This window comes from Papaver somniferum, chromosome 7 (genome assembly GCF_003573695.1).
Source record: "Papaver somniferum cultivar HN1 chromosome 7, ASM357369v1, whole genome shotgun sequence".
Lineage (NCBI taxonomy): Eukaryota > Viridiplantae > Streptophyta > Magnoliopsida > Ranunculales > Papaveraceae > Papaver > Papaver somniferum.
In genome coordinates this window covers 225,653,180-225,664,190 of record NC_039364.1, presented here as the reverse complement: position 1 = coordinate 225,664,190, position 11,011 = coordinate 225,653,180, and the positions used below count along the sequence as shown (strand labels likewise).

General features: G+C 35.1%; 1 pseudogene; it reads right to left on the bottom strand.

Moving 5' to 3' along the window:
- Window positions 1-3,731: 3,731 nt before the first annotated feature.
- On the bottom strand, window positions 3,732-6,105 carry LOC113296045 (annotated as a pseudogene).
- Between the last annotated feature and the right edge of the window lie 4,906 nt (window positions 6,106-11,011).

Here is an 11,011-nt window from a genome sequence, read left to right as displayed (position 1 = left end):
GGAAAATGAATTCGTAGATCTAATTTTCTTTCTTATATTTGACAGACTAAGAAAGAGAACTAAAAGAAGATAAACGATGGAATCGAGATAATACGTAGGGTTAATTTTCTCAGTTAGTTATGGGATGAATAAGAATAGAGGGTATTTTAGACAGTTCAGGAATTTGGGATTTTTTTACATCATTTGTTTTGTTGGAGTTTTCTTACACGAATGTTGAAAACTCCTGGGCAGTAACGCCTGCGTTATGGGTTTATGTCTTAAGTTTATTCACTTAAACTTAAGACATAAACCCATAACGCAATCAAGAGCAGTTTAGTAATCTACTTATTGGTAGGACGCCCCTTATAAATCCACCCTAGTTAAAAAAATGATTTGGTATGCCTCAAGGAACATGTTTCTTTTTCGGCGCCTTCAGATGGTTCAAAAGTAAGGAAATTGCCCTTGTCAGTGTTAAGGCCAGAGTCTCGTTCCCGGTCATCTAAACTTTCATCATCGGGAGTAATACACGTAGAAGGATAAAGTCCATGTACTTCCTAGTACTCCAAGTGGTCTGATGGTTGGTATACTCCCTCCCATTGCGGGGGTAACGGTTCAAACCCTATAATTATCAAAATCCACTCCAAATTAAGGAGTTTGGATGTAGTTCTACGACCCACTATTCTAGGGTAATAAAATAAAAATCCATGCTTACCACATTGTGGAAGCATAGAAACATCAAATTAGACATGAAATTATTCAACTCCGCCGTTATTAATTCGTCATGAATGTTAACACAGATCATAGAAAGCAGAATATTTTTTTAGAGTGATGCTACACACTGTGATTTTTTCACGGTGATATCACCAACACTCACAGCTCCGGGTTCCACCCGGAGAAAATGGGGATTGGGATTTTGTTTTTTGTGGGCCCCATCATTTTTTTTTGTGAGTGTCGGTGATATCACCGTGAATCTATACTTGTCGTTTTTTCTAACCCCAACACCTGTATCCACAGTGAACCACAAATCAAGACATGAAAACCGTATAACTAAAAACTAAAGCTAAAAACATTTACAAATAATAAGAATAACAGTGCCAACTCCACCCCTTCTGAGCAAATAAGATGCCACTATTCATAATACCATTTCTTGAGCAACCCAGTTCTATGAAGAGAATATGGAAATGGAATCGGAAATATAAGCAATGAATTGGCACCTAGGAACTTTTCTTATCAATGATAATAGCTTCACAACTGTCACAAACATGCAAAAGAGGAGGTGGTTTACAAGGATTTACGATGAGCCAAGTTACCTATGCAGTCACTGCCGCATTTAATCAGCTGCAAACAAAAAGGTAATCTTACAAATTTCTCAGAAAAACGAAATGCTGAAAATACCTCATTCGCAAACGCCATATAACAAATGGAAATCCTCCATAAACCTGATTTAGGTACATGAAGCATTAAATTGTACATTAACTGTTTGAATTTGTAGACCACGTGCAAGTTGAAGTGCAATGCCTCCTACCTCGATGAACTAAGATAGCATTTTTGCAGGTTGGCTGTGGTTAAGGACAGATTGGAAATATAGATCATGTTAGTTGTTACCACAGAGAACTCTGCCCATTTGACGGTATCGTTCTTATGAGATTTATTGACGAATGAAGACTATCTAACCGTGTGATTTCCTATTCAAGCTACTCCTGTAAACTGATACTGGTAATAACAGCACTAACATAAGCAGTACGAAATCACAAGATGAAAATATGAAAACTAATGGTGCAGTTTCCTGTTCAAGCTACTTCTCACTGTAAATGGTAATCACAACACTAGCATAGGCATTAGGGAAACACAAGACATAAAATATGAAAACTACTAAGAAGTAATAATAAAACCTTGTACTACTGGGAAAGCTCTCCCGCTTTTGCCTGCATTAGTTATTTACTTATCCGACTCTCATGTATACATCAGATTCCTCCATTGAAATAAGGTCGAGTCACTAACACAATGCGCAATCTAAAAACTAAAAAGCAATAAAGCTTAACCCAACATGAAAACCACTCCCATGAACATGAAGTTGGATTGATAATTTAAAGACAGAAAAAGTAATCCATCAACAAATATTTCCGACTAACACAATGTCAATAACATTTAGGTTCACCCAAAGGTTACTTATCCAACTTTAAGGTGAAACTAACAAGTCTTATAGTATGACATGAATATTACTTTCAGAAACTCAATGGAGTTTACCAGTTTATAAGTCTGTATGCAGGGATGTCATCCTCCTATAGAAGCTTCAAAGGCTGATCATAGCTTCATGTCTTCTCAACTTCAACAGACTCCATAATCCCTGTGTCTTCTTCCCCTAATTCTTTCAACGAAACTAAGGTGTTCTTGTGACGGAATACTTGACGAATGTGCACCTTAAATCCACAAGCCTTTTCGAAGTAGAAGCTTTTGGGTCATAAATGTTGAGATACTTACTACTGTAAGTTAAAGCACCAGCAATCTTTGTAACGGCTACTAATTCGCTTATGTCAATCCTAAACTCTCTACTCCAACGAAATGACTGATGTTGCTCACGCTCTTCTTTCATGTCATCATTGTCATTCTTCTTTTTTAATACCCATATGTCAAAATTGTCAACTCCTTCAACCTCTAGCCAAACGGCAAGAAGAAGAGACCCATCCAAAACCCCAATTCGATGGTTACACCAGCTACAGTCCAGTGGCAAAGGAGGTGGTGCAAGATGATCATAAACCTTCTCCTCAGCCAAATCGAAGATTGCAATCATTTCTGATTTAAATCCCGTCCAATAAATAGCTTCACTGGCTAAGATACTGTGTACCCAATAATCGCCAGATCAATTATTGAACCCTCCAACGTTTCTCCATCCATTGCCACTGCCTAGAGTGTATATGTCAACTTGTAAAAACTCGGTCGTCAGAGAAGGTAATCTTACAACTTTATACGCATTGGTGGAAGAAACGAAACCAAATCCGTAAGAGTAATACATATCAGAATCTGTGTTGATTTATGGAAGCACAACATGCTGTTTGGTGATGGGGTTACAGATCCAAACACTGTTGTCACCTCCAGCCAGACACATTAAGCCATTACAAGAACCAATAATCCAACTATCACTAACCGGAACCTTGAAACTAAATCTTATAATTCTATGAATGGGTTGATTGATCATGGTTCTCGTTAAATTCAAAATAGTAAAGACAATTTGCACGGTGAGACAAGGCAGTAAAACCTAACTTACCAGAATCAGCAGCAGAAGGATGTTTAAGATGATGATGTACGTGCAACTTCGAGAATGATGGATCATGAGAAGAAACAAGATTTCTCCAATTTGTGCACACTAATTTGCAATCAAGCACTGTTTCGATCGGTACTCGACTCAGAATGTCTGATGTGATCTCTGTATGAAGGAGCTTGAAATATTCCATCATAACTACCCTTTAATCTTTATGCGTCCAGAGAAACAACTATTCTTAGGGTTTGATTCGAAGAATATAATTCCGAGAATATAAAGAGAGTAAAGTTGGAAAAAGAATGAAAAACTAAGAGATCCGTTCAGATTTAAGATCGGGGTGTGTAACGAAGGTGTAAGTAAATACTATTTCTGTTTCAGGAAAATTGATACTTCCATTATTATTATTGTTTTTTATTTTTATTTTGCCTAAAATGGTGAAAAGTCAAAATATCACTTTTTCTGAAACATAGGGACAACAGAGGACTAACTTGGATGACGAAATTAAGCCATTGGTTATCTTAATTCATTACTCATTACAAGAAGTCCAGACACTTCAGTTTTGCTCAAGGAATTCATTCCTGCAAAGATTCAAGATGGTTGGGCCAAATCTAACCCTGACACAATTTTGTAATGACTTCAGCGTTTGATGTTAAACATTAAAGCAACCAAAATCTGAGTTCAGAAATAGAATAGAATATCAGGGACAGAACGAAATATATACAAAAAGCTCGTGTATAACTACTATAGCTCTGTAACCACTGACAAAGAGGAAAAGAATAGAAGCAGTACAATAATACCAGTTTACCGCGGGAAGCTTGTTTCGTCATAGAAAACAGAACTTTGTTCCAACCCCAACTCCTGTATCCACAGTGAACCACACAAATCAAGACTTTTTCTCATTGAGGGTTGAAGAAATCAAATCTGACATCCACAGAACCTGAGCTTTCTCCTGTATCTTTATAGTCGACGTTTGTTATCATTCCTCCTAACTCATCCTCGTCGTCTAAAATATGCAGCCTTTACCCGCTTGACTGGAACTATGACAGAGTAAACAGTTCCGATATCTGGATCAGTTGAGACGCTAAGTTGGACTTTATCTTCCGAGTCTATCACCACGAAATCAGATAGCGCACCAACTATGTTGCTAACAATCTTCTGCTTTGCCTCGTCACTAACTGCACAGCGGTCAGAAAAGAGGATCATCTTCAGTCGTTTTTTGGCGATATTGGCATTAGACTTTCTCTGTGTTGTTGTTGATGGGAACAGAATTTTCCATGCTATGTTTGCTCAAAGAAGCTCATGTTTACTGCGTTTAGAAGGAAACCCTCAGTTTCTTGGTTTAGAGTGTCAGGGGTGAATTTGTTATCTCCTGTGATTCCAAAAGATCAGTAAGAATGGCATCGCGTAGTATGGTTGCCATGTTCTATGCGAGGCCATTTAGTTGAACTTTCGGAAACACTGCACGGACCACTTAGGAAACCAGCAAACGATACCTGCAGCATCAAAGGATTAACTTATAAGTATGACAACAACATCAATATCAGTGATACTTTAATAAATCTGAAATATCATATGCTCGAACAAAAATCCGGGGTAGTTGCACGAATTCAGCGCTTCTTTTCTCGGATTTCAATTGTGTCAATGCCGATACTAACAAAAAGTATCAATACAAAAGCTCAAAAGTTTCCGGATCCAAGGAATTCAAGAACCTCCAAAAATGCGAAAGACTAAATTGCAGGGGAAAACATCTAGTCCCATGTTTCTTTTTATTTTTTTAGGCAGACCAACAACTCATGATAATTACCCCACAGTCAAATCACAGGCCAGCTAATATACTAATTCAATACTCTTTTTTGGTCAAAGCCCTAAATGGGGGAGGCTCTTTAGAAAATACGCCGAAGCATCTAATGCTGTTGATACTAAGTTAGCTGAGAAGGTTATATTATTAACGTTGCGCGAGTAAGAATGTTGCTCTCCTAGCAAGTCCAAGTAACTCTACAAGTAGTCTAAGTATGTAAGGATGTTTAAAACCGTAAAACTAAAAACTAAAGCTAAAACATTTATGAATGATGAGAATAGTGCCAAGTCAACCCCTTCTAAGCATACAAGATGTCACCATTCATAACACCATTTCATGAGTGACCCTGCTTCTATGAAGAGAGAATATGAATGGAGTCGGAAAAATAAGCAAGCAGTGAATTCATTGAATTGGCATGAGATTAGCATGTAGGATCAGTGATAATAGCTTCATAATTTAACGTGCAAAAGAGGGGGTCGTTTAAAAGGATTTACGATGAGCCATGTTACCAACAGTCACTGACACATTAAATTAGCTGCAAACAAGAATGGTACAATAACAAGCAACCGCTAAAAGCAAATTCTCGATTCTTCAGGAAACTCAAATGCTAGCAGCCTTGCCAGTAATTAAGTAAGAACAAAAACACTATAATCAAGCCATTTTTCACAAATTTGAAGGAAACCCTAACAGATAAAAAAAATCTCAAACAACATCCAAATTTCTCTGAAACCCAAATTGAAGAAGAAACCCTAATTCCGGTACACCAAATAACAAATGCGAATCCTCCAAAAACCTAATTTAGGTATTTTGAAAGCTTCAAATTGGGGGAATTGAGAGAAATCGGTGTTTGAAATTTCCCCAAATTTAGCATACAACATTGACTAAAAAGTTAAATGAATCATGATTTTAACACTTTCAATCATGTTTCTGAGATGTCAATCGATTGAAATTGGGAAAAAGGAAGTGAAAACCTTACCTTGGAAGATGAAGTCGGAGAAGGTCGAATGGGATGCATAGAATAACAAGGCAGTGTTGCAGAAACCTTGAAATCGCCATACATTGCTGCCATTCTCTCTCTATCTTCTCTGATTCAACTCGTTCTTCTCCGCACTTTTCCTCCTCTCCAGTCTCAGTGTGTGACTTCAGGCGTTCGTTTGGTTACACTAATAACAAATGAAAATTATGCGCCGAACATGTTTTTTCATTTTCACTTTTTAGTCTTTTTTTATTCCGGTAATAATTGCACCCCGTTTTGTGATCAAAACCGATTTTGGTATCGTATGGACACTATTGGGTGATACAGCCGCCACGTACGATAAGGCGTCATCACACTCATATTTCCTTTGTTTCTGGAAAAGTGTTATCTTGAGAAACTGAGGTAGCATCAGAGAAATCTGACAAGAGAAATAAAATGAATCAGAATTATCAATATAAGATACTTTTGTGTGATATATTGGGTATGATATCACACCATCGGTGATACTGATAGATATTGGAGAAATCCTTCAAGAGAAAGAGAAGAATTATTAGAATAAGACGAATACAAATATAAATAAGATCTGATCAATAAAGAAATATGAATTTTTATATAAACCCATGTAACTACCATCTTTTCTTTTTAATAGTATATCTTTATTTTCTCAAAAGAAAAAAAATATGGATAAGATCAAATCAATTTTTTTTTCTTGTCGGATTTTTCGGTATTGTACTTTTACGATATGTTCTTGTTACATTATATTCTCTTATTTTCGATCTTAAACTCGTTGTAACCTCGAATTTTCATTAGTGAAAAACTTCCTTGTTTATCAAAAAAGAAAAAAGTAAACAAAATGACAAATACCAATCATTATCGAGACCAAAGGATTCTTATAAAATTAAGGGTTTACACGTATGCGGATAGGGCACTATTCATATCCGAAACTGAAATACAATATTCGCTTTAGATTCGAAATCTGAACAAATATATATATATATATATATATATATTTCCGCTTTGAATTCGTATACGAATTTTTATCCGAATAACGGATAATTCTCCGATCCAAAATCATAAGATAAGAAAACAATAAAATACAAATATATTTGTAAAAACTAATATTACATAATAAAAATTATAATTAGGATTAAAAAATTTATAGATATATTTTAATAAAACTTCATTAAATATTGAAATATAAAGGAAAATAAAATGATAAAAAATGATATACACTTTTGTAGGTCTAACAAATATACATACATATCCATGCATGAAATTCGCATACATACATATCAGATGCCAATACTTGTATATCCGAATTCGTACTAGGTGAGTTATATTTTGGATTAAAAGGATCCGGATATCTGAACCCGAAAACTATATTCGAATAATATTTGGTATTTCGAATGCGAATTTGGACGAATTTTGGAGTTTTCGAACAATCATTGACCCCCTTAGTGCAGACCCATTAAGGATTTTTTTCCGTAAGGTGTTATCACTTATCATCCTCTGTCATAAGGAATTTGCATATATCTGACCCATTGGTAGAGTCCACAACCTTTTAGGATCTGTTTTAAACAAAACTAAAATAAATTCATTGGTTTATTTTGGAGGTTACACATTGATGACATAAGTGCATAATATAATTCATGCAGGTGATTATCTAGCTACATACATAAAAGATTGACCAAAATGAGTCGATTTAGGTGGGTTTTTAGAGATGATACTTTCTGTAGATTGTATATTTTCCGAAGAGAAATAATTTGTGAAGCTCTGAATTGATTCAAAGGTTCTACAATCAAAAAAAAGATTTAGCAAAAATTTTATATTATGAATTGTGGAGAATAAACTCCTCTAAAACCACTTAGACACATAAAATGATTTTTGTTGGGTGTAAAAGTTCATGCACGAAGGTCTTGTCTAAGACCTTTACTCTAGAAGTATACTCATGGTGTGGTAAATATGATGACGAAGCATTACCATCTATATTTTTTTAATAAGAAAGAAGATATATTAAGAACTTATACTTTAATTTACATAAGAGGAGTATTTTATGAGATCTTAAAATTCTTGAGCGGAGACTCAATCCGCTGACTTCCTACTTAAGAATCAGGCTCATGGCTAACTGGGAATTTGACCTAAGACAAATTACTTTAGAATTCAAAAACAAGTGAGATTTAATGCACCCACTTATCACATTTCTCTTCTTCCCTCTCCTACATTTTCCTTGTTTAATTAATATGTCCGACGAGAGTACCATTAATTACATAGTTAGCTTAGAAGAACTATAATATTTAGTATCAAGGAGCATCATGTTAGTTTTGAAGAAGCTGCATGGTACTGAAATTTTGTAGACGTGGATTGGTTATTCTCATTCGTCTCTATCATATGATGGGGAGGTATGTGAATATAAGTGAAGCATGAATAATTCACGCTCGAAGAGTGGATGGATTTATACGTATAACAAGTAACAACGTAGGTGGGTTAAGTGAATTTATTTTTATTCGACTAAAAGAAGAGGCCTCTACGGTCGAGTTCTTTGGAATCCTCAAACCTACTTGTAGGATAACAACGTGAGTTCCTCAGTCACCATAAATGATAAATATAAGACCTTATGGGCTAATAAACTATCCCAAATAATATACTATCTCAGTCTCAAATACAATTTGGAGATGATTTATCTCTCAAACTATACTGCGGATATTCGTAAATTTGGAATCAAACCTTCCAGAAACAACCTAGCAATTAACTGGAAAGCTTTTTGGAAACAAAAACTTCCACCCAAAGTCCATCTCTTTATGTGGAAATTTTTACATCAATGTACGCCTACTAAATTTAAGTTATCTATTTTTACTAGATATCAAGATTATTTGTTGCCTCTGTGTGATGTAGCTGAAGAAACTCCTCAACATCTGTTTTCTGACTGTCATGTTGTCTATAATATGTGGAGCACTGTGCATCATAGTTTCTCTTCCATTTTTCAAACTCTTAGTGTTTATGATAGGATTTCTAATTTCTTCACAGTAGTTAATAATCTAGTGTTAAATGATTATACAATGTATGAGCTAGCTTGTTTTACCCGTTGGGTTGTTTGGAAGGCAAGATGTGCAGATGTTTTTGATAATAAATCCTTTAATGGCACTGAGACATCTAATAATATTTTTGTGCACGTAGAGGAATAGAACATGGTAAAGTTACTAAGAATAAAAAATAATGAGATAGCTAGACAATTTGAACATACTTGGAAACCCCCTGATAATGGGGTTTTCAAAATTAACTTTGATGCTTCCCATATTGATAAAAACACTCTGTCAGGTTGGTGACTAATTTGTAGAGATGTTGCAGGTAACAGTAATGGACTGCGAGGAGGGGCATGTAGTGCAATAGAAAGTTGAGGCTCAAGCACTTTTGGAGGCAGTGATTTGGGAGAAGCAAAATGGTTGGGAAAAGATCGTTCTGGAAGGAGATTTTCAAAATGTAATAACAGCTATGAATGGAAAGCTTGATGCCGTGAAGTGGACTATGCAAAATGCAGTTAATGATGTTATTTTCTTACTTAGTTCTTTTGTGGATTGGAAATGCAAATATGTGCATAGAGATGTAAATACCTTGGTTTCTCTATCCAAATTTGCAAGATCACATTCTATTTGTTTTAATTGGCATAATAATAGCCCTGAATGGGCTAATGTCCTGATTCAACAGGACAAGAATAGTTGTACTCCTTGAGATTTCTTTTAATATATCTATCTTTCCTATTAAAAATAAATAAATAAATAACATTTTAGACCACATACATAACGAATATAAACATGACTATCAAATGAAATAGGACAAAATTTGAAAATGACTAGCTCATCTATTTTGGGACGGAGGTAGTATGACGTAAAGCACGGAATTTTAATAAGTACAAATTATCAAATAGTCCAGAAAATCTTGTTGACTTGGTCGAATTGTTTTAAGGTCCTTAGTATATTTTTAATTTGATCCAAAAAATTATTAGTTGGTCATATTAAAATTACCCACGTGGATGACGTCATCAGTGACAAAATCTATTTTGAAAAAGTGTCAACAATATCCTTTCTTTTTCTTTTCTCTCTCTCTATTGAAATAAATAGAAAACTGAAAGCTTAAATATCTTTTGAACCATGAGTCGAAAAATAACAAATTTTATATATTCGGAAAGCTCTCAACAAAATATTTCCAATGAGTATCATTGTTAATATATTACGAGACTTTTAATTTTTACGTTATCCTAGGACTACCAAACAAACTCATTCTACAAAATGAACTAATTGAATGAACTACCATAATAGCTAGTTTCTACGAAGTGAACTAGTATAATAAACTATTATTACGAGTTCATATTACCATATGAAATATCATTAAGTGTTCATTCTACAATATGAACACATAAAACGAATTCATTCTACAACAACCTATGAAAATCAAAATTTCAAAGAATGAGGAGGAGCATCACATTCTTCTAAAACCGGATATCTATAAGATTCACCTTAACTAATAAAGGGAACGTGAATATTTCAGTGATACTGTTAAGTGCATATTTTGCATATATTTAGTGTCGATTCCATGCTAATAATTGCTTAGTTTCTTGCAAATTATTGTATATTACTCTTGTTTTCTCTTATTTACGTTTTGCTAGGTGAATCATCCATAAGAAGCGAATTGGCACTTAATTGTGCAAGGAAAGAAGTTAGCTACAACCGGAGAAGGGCCAAAGACCAAGTAAAACTCGTTCAAATGTATGAGTGCTTGCGATCATCATGAAGAGGACGAAAATACGAAGCCAACGGCGAAAGAATGCAGTCAATCCGACATCCTACGGAGAAGTTATAAGAGAGACGAGAAGTTGAGCTTGTCGGTTCCTGGGAACTGACAGTATAACGGGAGTGTAGCAGAAACTGAACTGTCAGTCTTGCAAGACTGAAAGTTGAAAGCTAAATACTAAGAGCACCTGCTAGTTGGATAAGGGGCTGCCGCT